This window comes from Mobula hypostoma, chromosome 4 (assembly GCF_963921235.1).
Source record: "Mobula hypostoma chromosome 4, sMobHyp1.1, whole genome shotgun sequence".
NCBI lineage: Eukaryota > Metazoa > Chordata > Chondrichthyes > Myliobatiformes > Myliobatidae > Mobula > Mobula hypostoma.
In genome coordinates, this window is record NC_086100.1 from 121204181 (window position 1) to 121216735 (window position 12555).

The window sequence follows — 12555 nt, forward strand, 5'->3', positions numbered from 1 at the left end:
TGATATGAGCAACTGTGAGTGTTCCATTAACTCCTGTGGCCAGTGAACAGGCTCTATATTCTGGTAGGAAAATGGTTTGAGAACTTACCATTTTTTTACAAAGCAAGCAATAGTTTGCATTACCTGGTGTAGCAATGAAGACAATTGATTTGTCTTCATCTCAGTGATTTTGCACATTTGATTTCAAATTTTTTCATCAATGGCACTTGATGAAAAATGTGTGATGGACAGAGCCCATGTATTTCCTGAAGGAAGTTGATTCTAAAGCATTGAGGGGCAATGCTGCATTTTCATGCCCCTGGACACGCTACCAGATCACTCCCTTCAAAACTGGAAAGTTAGTTTGCAGTTCCAGGCTTGAAGGGAGCAATCTGATAGCGGTACACATTATTTCATGCACCACTGTGAGATGTGAAGTTCTTTCATTTTGTTTAAGCTTTTATTAATTTTAAATTCTTTCGGTAAGAAGGCAGCACGCTTGAGCACAGAAGCCACTCGGGTCCAATCAAATGTGTATTTGTTCGTCCTGTACGTCTTTTTAACGATCACAAGTCACTGCTGGATACCAAGAGCATCAAGTAAAGTGGGACTATCCCACCAGTGAGTTGTTCGATACCAATGGAGCTGGACTTATTGCATACCGTTGTGTCGTCACCTGGGCTTGTAACATACCGTTCTACTGAGATGGCGCAGGGTCAAAGAAAAGGGACGAGTGATTGTCTTGGGCATTTTTATTGTGATTGCAAGACCCTGTTGGATATTAGTAGCGTAGAATACTGCAAGCATTGTTCACGGATTCATCAGCAAGACCGACAGCAGAGAAGGTATGTTGCCTCAGTTGTTGCATGGACAAGGTCCACATGCCCTGGAGTCACCTGCTGGCGGTCGCTGGCGAAGGAGATGCTGGAGCTGTCTGTGTACTGCTGGGTTTCATACTGGATTAGGGCTGGCCCCTCCTGTCAGTACTTCCTTCCGGTATTCACTTGGTGCTGCTCAGTGGAAGAACATGGGTTATATTACTTTTTTTTCTCTTTATGACTGTATGTTTTTTTCTGAAATCATAACCATATATACTATTGTGATATGTGCTACGTGTAGAGTGCTGTGTGTTGTTGGTAATGTGTTTTATACCTTGGCCCCAGAAAAACACGATTTCATTCAGTTGTATACATACATGGTTGAATGACAATTAAACTTGAAATTTGAACTTGAAGATTAAATTTACAATAAAAGCATGGTAGGATGTAGTCAACACACATCAAAGTTGCTGGTGAACGCAGCAGGCCAGGCAGCATCTCTAGGAAGAGGTACAGTCGACATTTCAGCCCGAGACCCTTCGTCAGGACTAACTGAAGGAAGAGTTAGTAAGAGATTTGTAAGTGGGAGGGGGAGGGGGAGATCCAAAATGATAGGAGTAGACAGGAGGGGGAAGGATGGAGCCAAGAGCTGGACAGGTGATTGGCAAAGGGGATACGAGAGGATCATGGGACAGGAGGTCCGGGAAGAAAGACAAGGCGGGGGGGGGACCCAGAGAATGGACAAGGGGTATAGTCAGAGGGACAGAGGGAGAAAAAGGAGAGTGAGAGAAAGAATGTGTGTATAAAAATAAATAACAGATGGGGTACGAGGGGGAGGTGGGGCATTAGCGGAAGTTAGAGAAGTCGATGTTCATGCCATCAGGTTGGAGGGTACCCAGACGGAATATAAGATGTTGTTCCTCCAACCTGAGTGTAGTTTCATTTTTACAGTAGAGGAGGCCGTGGATAGACATGTCAGAATGGGAATGGGATGTGGAATTAAAATGTGTGGCCATGGGAGATCCTGCTTTCTCTGGCGGACAGAGCGTAGGTGTTCAGTAAAGCGGTCTCCCAGTCTGCGTCGGGTCTCGCCAGTATATAGAAGGCCACAATGGGAGCACCGGATGCAGTATATCACCCCCGCCGACTCACAGGTGAAGTGTTGCCTCACCTGGAAGGACTGTTTGGGGCCCTGAATGGTGGTAAGGGAGGAAGTGTAAGGGCATGTGTAGCACTTGTTCTGCTTACAAGGATAAGTGCCAGGAGGGAGATCAGTGGGGAGGGATGGGGGGGGGACGAATGGACAAGGGAGTCGCGTAGGGAGCAATCCCTAAGGAAAGCAGAGGGGGGGGAGGGAAAGATGTGCTTAGTGGTGGGGTCCCGTTGGAGGTGGCAGAAGTTACGGAGAATAATATGTTGGACCCGGAGGCTTTGGGGTGGTAGGTGAGGACCAGGGGAACCCTATTCCTAGTGGGGTGGCGGGAGGATGGAGTGACAGCAGATGTACGTGAAATGGGGGAGATGCGTTTGAGAGCAGAGTTGATAGTGGAGGAAGGGAAGCCCCTTAATGGATCTCTCTAAAGCTGTTTGGTCACTCCATTTGCATCTACTATTGGGCCAGTTATGTAAATATTGTGGCTACAAGAGCAAGTCATCACTACGTATCTGGCACCAAATGACTCACTCCTGACACTCCAAAGCCTCATCACCATCTACATAACCAGCCTGGAGCATGATGGAATACTCACCACTTGTATAGATAGGTGCAATTCCAACACACAGAAGCAGATTGACACGAGTAGAGCAAGGCAATTCATTCACTCTACCACAGCAGTTACTCACTAAGGCTGCTCCCAAATGCACTTCCTGAACCTACAACCTCTACCAACAAGAGGGACGCAGTTGCAGGAAACACTCCTCTCCAAGTCACACGTCATTCTGACTTGAAAATATATCACCATTCCTTTATTGTGCTTAGTCCTGGAACTCCCCACCAAAGAGCATTCTGTAAGGAATGCAGCAGTTCAAGAAAGTGGCTCAGTACTGCCTTCTCAGGGGGAAATGAGGGATGGACGATAAATGCTGGCCTTACCAGTGATGCCTATATCCCATCATACATCACTGCAGTATGGGATGGTGCACTATGGGGGCAGAGATGTGGGCATTACTTGAGAACCGATTAATGAGATCAGCCTGAGACGTGAAGACCTTGAATTGCCTTTACCGGCATCTCCGTGGAAGTATAAGGTGGATGTTTCAGCTGCATTGCCACACTGGCAGGCCAGATGATGCTGGATGCATTTTCTAGTGCATCCCTAATAGTCTGTGCATGTATTCTTTTGCTTGTTATGTCTCTGGCATTTAGGGCAGCAATGAAGGTCCTCCATTTCTGGCGGCATTCACAGCTTCCTTTACCGTGTCAGTAGCTTCCTCTCGGTTCACCATCAGCCATGCGGGTCCTGGGTGGAGACTCAGGAATACCGTGGCACACAGATGTAGAAGGATTTTTCATTGCTGTTTCTGTCACTGGTTTGCTTGACCAGTCAGGGTTGTTAGCCCTGAGCTGAACCCCCAAACCTGGAGGACTGTAGGACCACTCTTAGTCGGCCTCTACCCTGTGACCTGTTTGGCACGGGTGACCCTACCAAAGCATAAAGCCCTGACCCCAGCCAGCATAGCTCTCCAGATCACTGAGGTACGCAAACCTCCAATCCATGACGAGGTTGTGGTCTTCTTGGAGGTGTGACACTCCCCTACTATAGTCCTCATCCACAGTTGTACTTAAGTATAGACACTAATTAAGAACCAGAAGACCAGTTTGCTATTACCTCTTACCTGGCTACAGCTTGATTATGTGAAGTGCCTCTCCTTTTATATAACATTCCCTTCAAACTTAACCTCTTCAGCACTGGCAACACCACTAGCTGACCTGAGGTTCAATAGTTTCGAGTCTTGGCACAATTCATCCTCATCCATTGATCTGTACATGATGGAAATCTGAAATATAAAAATGCTGGAAACTCTTAACATATCAGACAGCATCTGAGGAAATGGCAGCAGTTATGTTTCAGTTCAAAAGACCTTCATAAGAGATGAGAAAATGAATTACTTTTGGGATGGTGACAGAGGGAGATGGGGCAACCTTACCTAATTCTGTTCTCCTGTAAACTTTTCATAATGATCTACCCACCCTCCCCAACTCCGTAACTAACGTAATTCAATACGTTTGGCTTCCAAAGATGCTGCTGAGTTTCCAGCATTTTCTTCTTGGTTGAGGGTTGTCATTATGGGAAGCTCTCTAAAGGGAAAGTACAGAGTTGATAAGGTGTAAGAGTCAGCTTATTTGATCATCACGCAAATGGACTCATCACTTCCATAAGGGATGGAGGGATGATGAAGGGGCATAAGCTAGTTGCATTACAAGAAAACTCAGGATGACTTCGCCTATACCTCCTGCATGCAATGAGGCTGACCCTATACCCAACAGGAAGATTTGCTCCTCCAACATGTCTGATCAATCAATCTTTTCCATGTTGGCTGGAAGATAAAGGGGGAACAGTATCTTGACATGCTATAAAAGACAAGCTTTTCACTGTATCTTGGTACACGTGACAGTAATATACCAAATCGAAATGTATGGACATCAAAGCTGATTTCTTGGTGTCAAATTGGATGCAACCTTGCCTGCCCATGAGAATGGGAGTATGTGACTGCTCTAGCAGAAGGCAATCCATGATGTGCATTTTGGAGTTTAAAGTTCTCACTATGTCTTATCAGGTCATGGTATTCCTTGCAAAATTGTTTCATACTTCAGGGTAGATCACTGCATGAATAAAGATTTCCCTTCACCTTCTACCAACCTAGGTAATTAGTTTGGACCTCCAGAAAGTGGTCCACAGCAGGGGTGATTGATAAGAGATGAAGGAGATGAGTTATTAATTTCAAACTTTCTGCATAATCACTCAAAGAGTTGAACTGCATGTGTATGTAACAAGAGCCGTATAACTCATCTCCTTCTATCTTAGGCCACGAACTTATCAATCAACCCTTGCCGTGGACCACTTTCTGGAGGTCCAAGACACCGACTTCGACAAAGGAGGGATCCGTATGCTCCATGACCACTGGACTAAGTGTGTAAATGTAGGAGGGGCTATGTTGAAAAATAAATGTGCTAGGTTTTCTAAAATTGACTCATTCTACCTTAAGCCATGAACTTATCAATCACCCCTCGTATTTATAGAACAGACTAGGCATGGGACAACTATAATTTTGTTGGTCATGCGGATTGTCTTTTCCTGATTATATCTTGTAGTAGAACAAGTGACAGCCTATCATTGGTACCTATGCCTATCGAAGGTTCAGGAGCAGATGGCATCTTTGCTGAAGTTTAAAAGCTCAGTGGCAAAGAGATTCAGTTACAAATCTACAATTTCATTGTCTACACCAGGGAAGAGGAGGCATACCAGAGGGTTGCAAGGATTTTGCAATCATAACTACGTATAATAAAAAAGACAAGTCCAACTGAGGGTCCTCCTGCTCTCTCCCATGAGGGAAGTCATTGACAAGGCCCTCCAGAATAATCTCCTCTGAGTGCTGAAGAGTTGCTTGCAGAATCAGACTGTGGATTCCATTCATCAAAAGGTACAGTTTTTTAAACACTTTTTTCAACCACATTACACATTTTATTCAAATTGTTTGACAGCAACTTACATCAGATGAAACAATAGAAGTGAACATTAAGGTATTAATATAAGCATGTCACTTTGAGGACAGATGTGAGTTGAGGCAAACTGCGTCACTAAAAGAATATCTCAATGACGGAAACTTTGAGTTTCAGTGAGCCAGAGTGCAAGTCAATGACTTGATCATTTCTGGGTGATCTTTAGTACCTTCCCCAGCCAATCAAAGTTCAAACTAAACATGAGGAAATCTGCAGATGCTGGAAATTCAAGCAACACACACAAAAAATGCTGGTGAATGCAGCAGGCCAGGCAGCATCTATAGGAAGAGGTACAGTCGACGTTTCGGGCCGGGACCCTTCGTCAGGACTAACTGAAAGAAGGGTTTCGGCCTGAAACGTCGACTGTATCTCTTCCTATAGATGCTGCCTGGCCTGCTGCGTTCACCAGCATTTTTTGTGTGTGTTGCTCAAAGTTCAAACTAAATGTTATTACCGAAGTACATACAGTATATGTCACCATATACAGCCCTGAGATTCATTAGATCCTTCATTGATGGCCTGGGTACCAATCAAATGTTCACCCTCCCTAACGCTAGGGACTCATGAAGGAAAATTCAGAATTAAATCTCATCAGGGAAGAGAAAATTTTCCGAAGATATACACTAAATTGAAATCCTTGGGCAGGTTTCCATTATCCGTGTATAAATAGAATACTAGGCCTCCTCTAATTGTACATACCTTTTTTTTTTACAAGTGACTACTCAGATTTCCCAATATTGGTAAGATCAATGTAAAACCCTGGAATTTTTGCCTCCCAGAGTATCAAATTATCAATGACAATGTATTCCAACTCAACTTCTAATTAGATTATATTGCTGGAAATATAGAAATGAAATACTCAATCATCAATGGTTGAAATAGAATATCTTCCTGTGATCATTCATAAAACTGCAAACAATTAATTGTAATTTACTTTATTGAAATAAGTTGACTTATTGCAAACCATTTACCCTCTAACAATCTTTTCTCTCAGGTTACCCTCGGGCTTCAGGATGCCTTGCTTCCTGATGACTTCCGTAACTTCTAACGTGGCTGATGAGGTCAATGTACTGCAAGCAAATATTGCCTCATGAGGCACATTAGACAGAGATGGCTTGAGGAGGGATGGGGATGCATCTGTTGGTGGCTCAAAAGAAGTTTTGTCCACCTGTTGTTTATCTTGGACATTTTTGTGTGTCCAATGGAGAGGTGTAAAGTTTTCAAAGCATTTCTAATTGAACCAGCTCAATTATGAGCGATCATAAGCTCGGAATTCTGGTGAGTGGGTGGAGATAGCACATTTTTCGAAAAGGCTTTGAGGATATCTTTGAATCATTTCCTTTACCCACTTGCTAACTTCTTGCAGTGAAACAGCTTGAAGGAGTGCCTGTTTCAGGAGTTTGGAGTTGGGCATGTGAATGGCATGGACTGCTCAGTGAGGCCATCTGAGTGAAATGGAGGCCATAGTGCAGGGAATGCTGGTCTGGGAAAGGATTCTGAAATTTTTATCCAATCATTGAATTTAGATGTTTTTGTGAAAAAGGTTGGTGGTACCTCTCTAATGCATTAAGATGCCTTCTGCAATGTAAAAAAGGCCAAGGTTCAAAGCTACCTGATAGAACATAAGGTTTTTTTTCCCCCAGAATTGTGATATTTACCTTAAAACTCTTTTTTCAGAGGACTGTAATCTGTACTGCTGCATTAAACAAATGGTGAGCTTTGTCATTGATGCCTGCCTTCATTTCATAGTACCTTACAACAAAGAGAGAGGTGATTCAGTTCATTAACTCAGAAAAAGCCAATCAATCTAATTTATTTCCCTAAAATTCATTCTCTCTTTTGTTATTCTCTGATTCTCCTAGCAACTAAACACAGAGGAAGCTTGACACAAATGCAGTGCAGTGCAGATGATTCAGCAGTGAAGATAACTTCAATAATAAACTGCAAAATAACAAGCCACGAGGGGCCACAAGAGAGAACAGACGCTGAACACAACGGGCAACAAGGTATCTGAAGGCTCGGAGCAACTGGTTGAGGCTGGCTGGTTTGATGGGTAAACAAGGACTGTAGATGAGAATTGGATTAAAATAGGCTACAGGTGATGAGTCAGAAACAAGTAGCAGGTGGGTGGAGACTAGAAGGTGCACTTGAAACAATTCCATGTGGTCTTAGGAATGGAAAGCAAAGTCAACGCAGAGGTCAAGATTGAAGACAGATCCCAGGAACTCTGAGGCATCAAAACCGCCTACTGTATCATTGTAATGTCCTTAGGAGATATGGGAAGTGGTTCATGTGTTGTAGTATCTTTTTGTGGACTTTATCATCTGGGGGAGGAGCAGTTTTATGCAACTGGGGAATGTTGATTGAAGACCTTGACTTCACAGACGTGAGATGTAAGCATCATTCTTTTATAAGCTTCAGTGAACAAGTCAAATATAATCTGGGACTTGGCTTCCAAACGTAGGAGAACATTGATCATTTGTGTACTGCAGCTCGATGACTGAGTCTGAGCTGATCTGACGTAGGTAGATCAGTTTCTCATTTACCTTGGAGATTAACTCTGCTCCAATGAGAAGCTTCCTGAAGTACAGCAGTACAGCAAGAAGGGTTAAAAAAGTACTGCAGAGATAATACAACCTTGTTTGACCTTATTGAGAATGGATTTGCTGTGGCCCTATTGACCACATCTTGAAAGAAGATATTAAAAGTTTTAGTGAGATAAAAAAAGTCGATGCATTGTGATTAATGCTCTTTCCTACATTGTTTCTGGTGTTACTGCGTGGTGAAAATCATGCCCTTTGAGTCCCTAATGTATGGAACTCATGGTGCAATTTGGGGAACATCTCTTTGGTCAATGTGGGAGGGTGATTCAGGATGACCTTACAATGAATTTCCACGAGGCAGACTGCAGGAAGATCCTTATGTATTTACTGTATTCAGTTCTGGCTCCTTTTTTGAGATGGTGATGATTATGGCATCTCTGATGTTCCCTCTCGCATCCGCTTCCAAGATGTTGAAAGTGAAGTTGTGAATTTCTGATTGAAGTTGCTCTTCACCGTGCTTTAGAAACTCAGCAAGGATTCTGTTTAGTATTGAGCTCTTGGTGATTCTCTACTGGAATATGACCTTTCCAACCTCTTGTTGGTCCAGTTTAGTAATGAAGTTGCACAAGACAATTTGCTTGACAGGGCCATGATTAAGGAGCATTTTGCAGTATTCCCACCAGTCCCGCTGACTGCTTCTTTCATCGATAAGCTCTCCTCTATGATTGATTCTCAGTGGGGTGAGCCCTTGGGTGTTTACACTGTAAATGGTGCTGTCTGAGCTGAAAAATGTAAGCCTGTCAGCGTATCATCAAGGCGCACTATCTCCTCTGCTCATTCCAACTACTACCTGTTCCTTAGCTCAGAGGGTTTGGTGGACATCAGACTTCAGGTGCCTGAAGACCTGTTTCTTTACCTTTGATGTGGTGTGGTATTGATTCCAAAGATAACTTGCAATTCCATTTAAGTATCCCCTGGATCTCCTAGCCTTTCTCATCCAACATGTCTTAATGCTCTCTGGCAAAGGAGATGACGCTCGCTAATGGTGGCAGTCCAAAACCTGTGGACATTCTGTAACTCTTGTTGTGGGCTATCAGGTCGTCAGTCAGGTATTGTCTGAGAAGACCCTTCTGACCTTCAGTGCTCATTTTCTTGTCATAATGCATCCATTGTTAATGCTTTGAGGCCAATTTGTTGGAAATATCAACAGATTAAGGAGTGATTAACATCTGAATTAATAATACACGCAGGTGGGTAAATCTTGCTTGTTAGTTTTACTAAAAATTATTTCTGAATCTTTGCAATTGTCTGTTCTTCCATGGGCAGCTTTTATTTATAATTGGCCAAATTGAAACAAGAATTCTAGCAATGTGCTTGAAGCAAGGTACAGCTAGATTTCTTTCCATACAAGAGTAAGACCCAAGTGAAGAAACTAACTACTGTTATTCACACTAATAGTGGAAAAGTTATTGTTGTTGAAATTTCTACCAGGTCACCATTGCCATTAACTTCAAGTCAAATAATCAGATGGCCAGTGGGGAAAATTAGAATTGCTATTGAGTTTTACGGGGACTGAGTTATGTTAAGTGCCTTAAATACAGTTCTGAGAAAGGCAATAATACGGTGCCATAGGTGGTCCAAGAAATTCTTACATAACTTGTTACCTGATAAGTTGTTGTAAAAGCTGCACTTCAATAATGAACTAAATCTTGCTGGCATTGACTAACTGAATTCATGCTGCATTTGTCAGACTTTATCCTATATTCCCCAGTTCACAAGAGCTTAGGTTGTAACCTGTTTTAAGTCCTAACTTACAGTAACAGAGGAAAAATCCTGCGGTCTTGTTAAACTGTGAGACCAATTGTGAATGGTGACTTTTAATTTACACGAAAGAGACAAAGAGTATAAAAGATTCAAATAGCAAAATAAAGAAAGAGAGAAAAAAGTGATTAGACCAAGAAAAAAAGACAGAAGGAAAATGAAAAATAGCGTTTTCACAATCTTTACCAACAATTTACTATGTATGGAAGCGAGATTAAAAAGCTTAACTTCTTCCATTCTGGAATTATCTACGATATCACATGAATAATTATGCTGTATATAAAAGAAAATTAAGCTTTTAAACTTCTGCCCTTTCTACTGAGTTTAATGGGATATTAAGGGCCGAGTTTCTGCAGCAGGAGAACCTCAGGCTAAGATGCTATTTGTATCAAGTTAATGACAAAGATATGTAAAAGAAACAGTAGTTTCTGGAAATATTCTGGTAATTCATGTCACATTACTTCAACTCTGGAATTTCTAGCTGATATGGATATGAACAGTAACTTAGTTTACATGCCATTAATTGAGGCTGGTCATTGCAGGCATTAACTCCAGCCTCCAAACAAACCCCAGCCACTGCAATTCACCTACTGCTGAAATAGGACTATGACAGATGCCATTTCCCTGACACATGTCACTGGAGCACCTGAACAGTAAAGACACCCTTGCTAGACAATTGCTTATTGATTACAGCTCTGCCTTCAATACTATAATTCCAAGCAAACTCATTACCAAATTCTGAGACCTGAGAGTCAGCACCTCCCTTTGCATCTGGATCATGGGATATCTTGACCACCAGGCTATAGAGCAGCTTCTACCTGCTGCTCCCGAGTACAATACGATGAAATCTTGACCTCACAATCTATCTTGTCATGATCTTGCACCTTACTGTCTATATGCACTGCAATTTCTCTATAGTTGTTACATTTTCTTCTTCATTCTCCTGTAGTTGTACCTTGTCCTTCCTCAATGCCCTGTGAAATGAATGAATCTGTATGAACAATATGCAATATGTTTTTCACCATTCCTCAGTATGTGACAATAAAAAAACAATTCCAATTCAACAAGATCCAGTCAATAGTGAAAACAGATTTTCATTATTGATGAAGTTATCTTCAATAATGAAAATGTATTTTCAAATGTAGTCACTCTACATGAGAAGCATCCAGACTTTACACATAATCTTTAGTATTTCTAATTATTGAAGCTCCATGGACTTGCAGGGCAAACTACAGATCTGGGGATCCCTCCTGCTGTCATTCACCTCTCTGCCGTTGTAGGTGAAAAAGACCAAGGAGCATATGCTTATTGAGTGAGGACTGGTGTAAGGCCTACCACCACTCAGTAAGGGGGCCAAACACGTAAGAATCAGAGAAGAGGACGTCTCCTGCATGATGCCCCCTAGTATTGCTATAGCTGAAAAGTACATTAGTATTTTTGTTTAATTATTCATGTATTACAGAAAAGCCATCAATGCGTTTGGTCACAAACTACAATGAGGGAAATGACCAAATGCACTGTTTTCCAGGAGGAAAAAATACAGGATTAACTATAAATTATTTATTTATTTCGCGATACGGCTTGGAGTAGACCACGTCGCTCCAGCGACACACCGATTAACCCTAACCTAATCACAGGACAATTTACAGTGGCCAATTAACAACAAATTTCACGACATATGCAGTGAAATTAAACCTGATTCTGATTTCTGACCTACTCTGAATCTTTGGACTCTGGACGCATTCCACTGGGAGGACGTATAGAGACTCCTTACGGAACGGTGCTGGAATTGAACTGCAAACTCCGGAACACCGCAACACCGCGAGCTGTAATAACGTCGCGCTAACCGCTAAGCTACTGTGGCGCCCACCGGTCGATCACCCAACTCTGCTCTTAAAATGTGCAGCTTTACATGCTCAAGTTGAAAGGGCAGAGGGAACTTTGGTTTAATATTGCATCTGAAAGATGGTCAGCATCTTAGTTCATCAAATGCAAAGATGTAAGTCTCCAGGCAATTCTCACCAGAGGTAAGAGACCAAATTCTTACTCCGGAGAGACCACATTCAGAGATGCGAGATGCAAGTAGGTACGAGTGAGGTTGCTGATGCAAGTTTGCCCGCCAGTTTGTGCTTAATATTCAATTTAAATTGCCTCATTTGCTTAACACGTAGCCGCACGGGAGCAACCCAGGCAGTGTCTCCGGATCGCATGCATCATTTTACAGGTCAGTCAAACTGAGCTGTAAATTGCGCCTCACAGACCCAACTCATTACGTGTCCCCTCTCTTAATTTCTGTATTTGTACGAAAACGATTAAACATTAACTTATAAATTCTCCTGGGATCACTTCGTACGATAAGCTGTTAAAGTCTCCCGCAACCAGCAAAAAGCGAAATGGCAATAAGTAGGTACATGCAACGCAAAAAACACAAAATAAAGGATTGAAAACATTAAAGGATCACAGCGCAACCACCCTTTCTTATATTTTCTACAAGAAAATCTCTACAGCAACATCCCTAACTTTGGAAAATTTAATGTATTCCCAGCGTCCCACGACAGTAACAAAAAAGGGTCATGGATTATTTGTACTTTAACCTAGTTGGGAGAAGTGGAAGAATCCCGCGGCGGCAGCATTTTTATTTTGGTGTGTGTTACACTTGCTGCTAATTCGTAGT

The 12555-nt window shown here is 42.3% G+C and overlaps 1 long non-coding RNA gene across 1 annotated transcript; it reads right to left on the reverse strand.

Annotated features, from left to right (window-relative positions):
• Positions 1-561: 561 nt before the first annotated feature.
• LOC134344907 (uncharacterized) lies at positions 562-7257 on the reverse strand. Its single transcript, XR_010017561.1, has 3 exons — positions 7176-7257; positions 3633-3794; positions 562-989 (listed from the first exon to the last, which is right to left on the reverse strand). It is a non-coding gene; the product is annotated as an uncharacterized LOC134344907 (long non-coding RNA).
• Positions 7258-12555: the final 5298 nt, after the last annotated feature.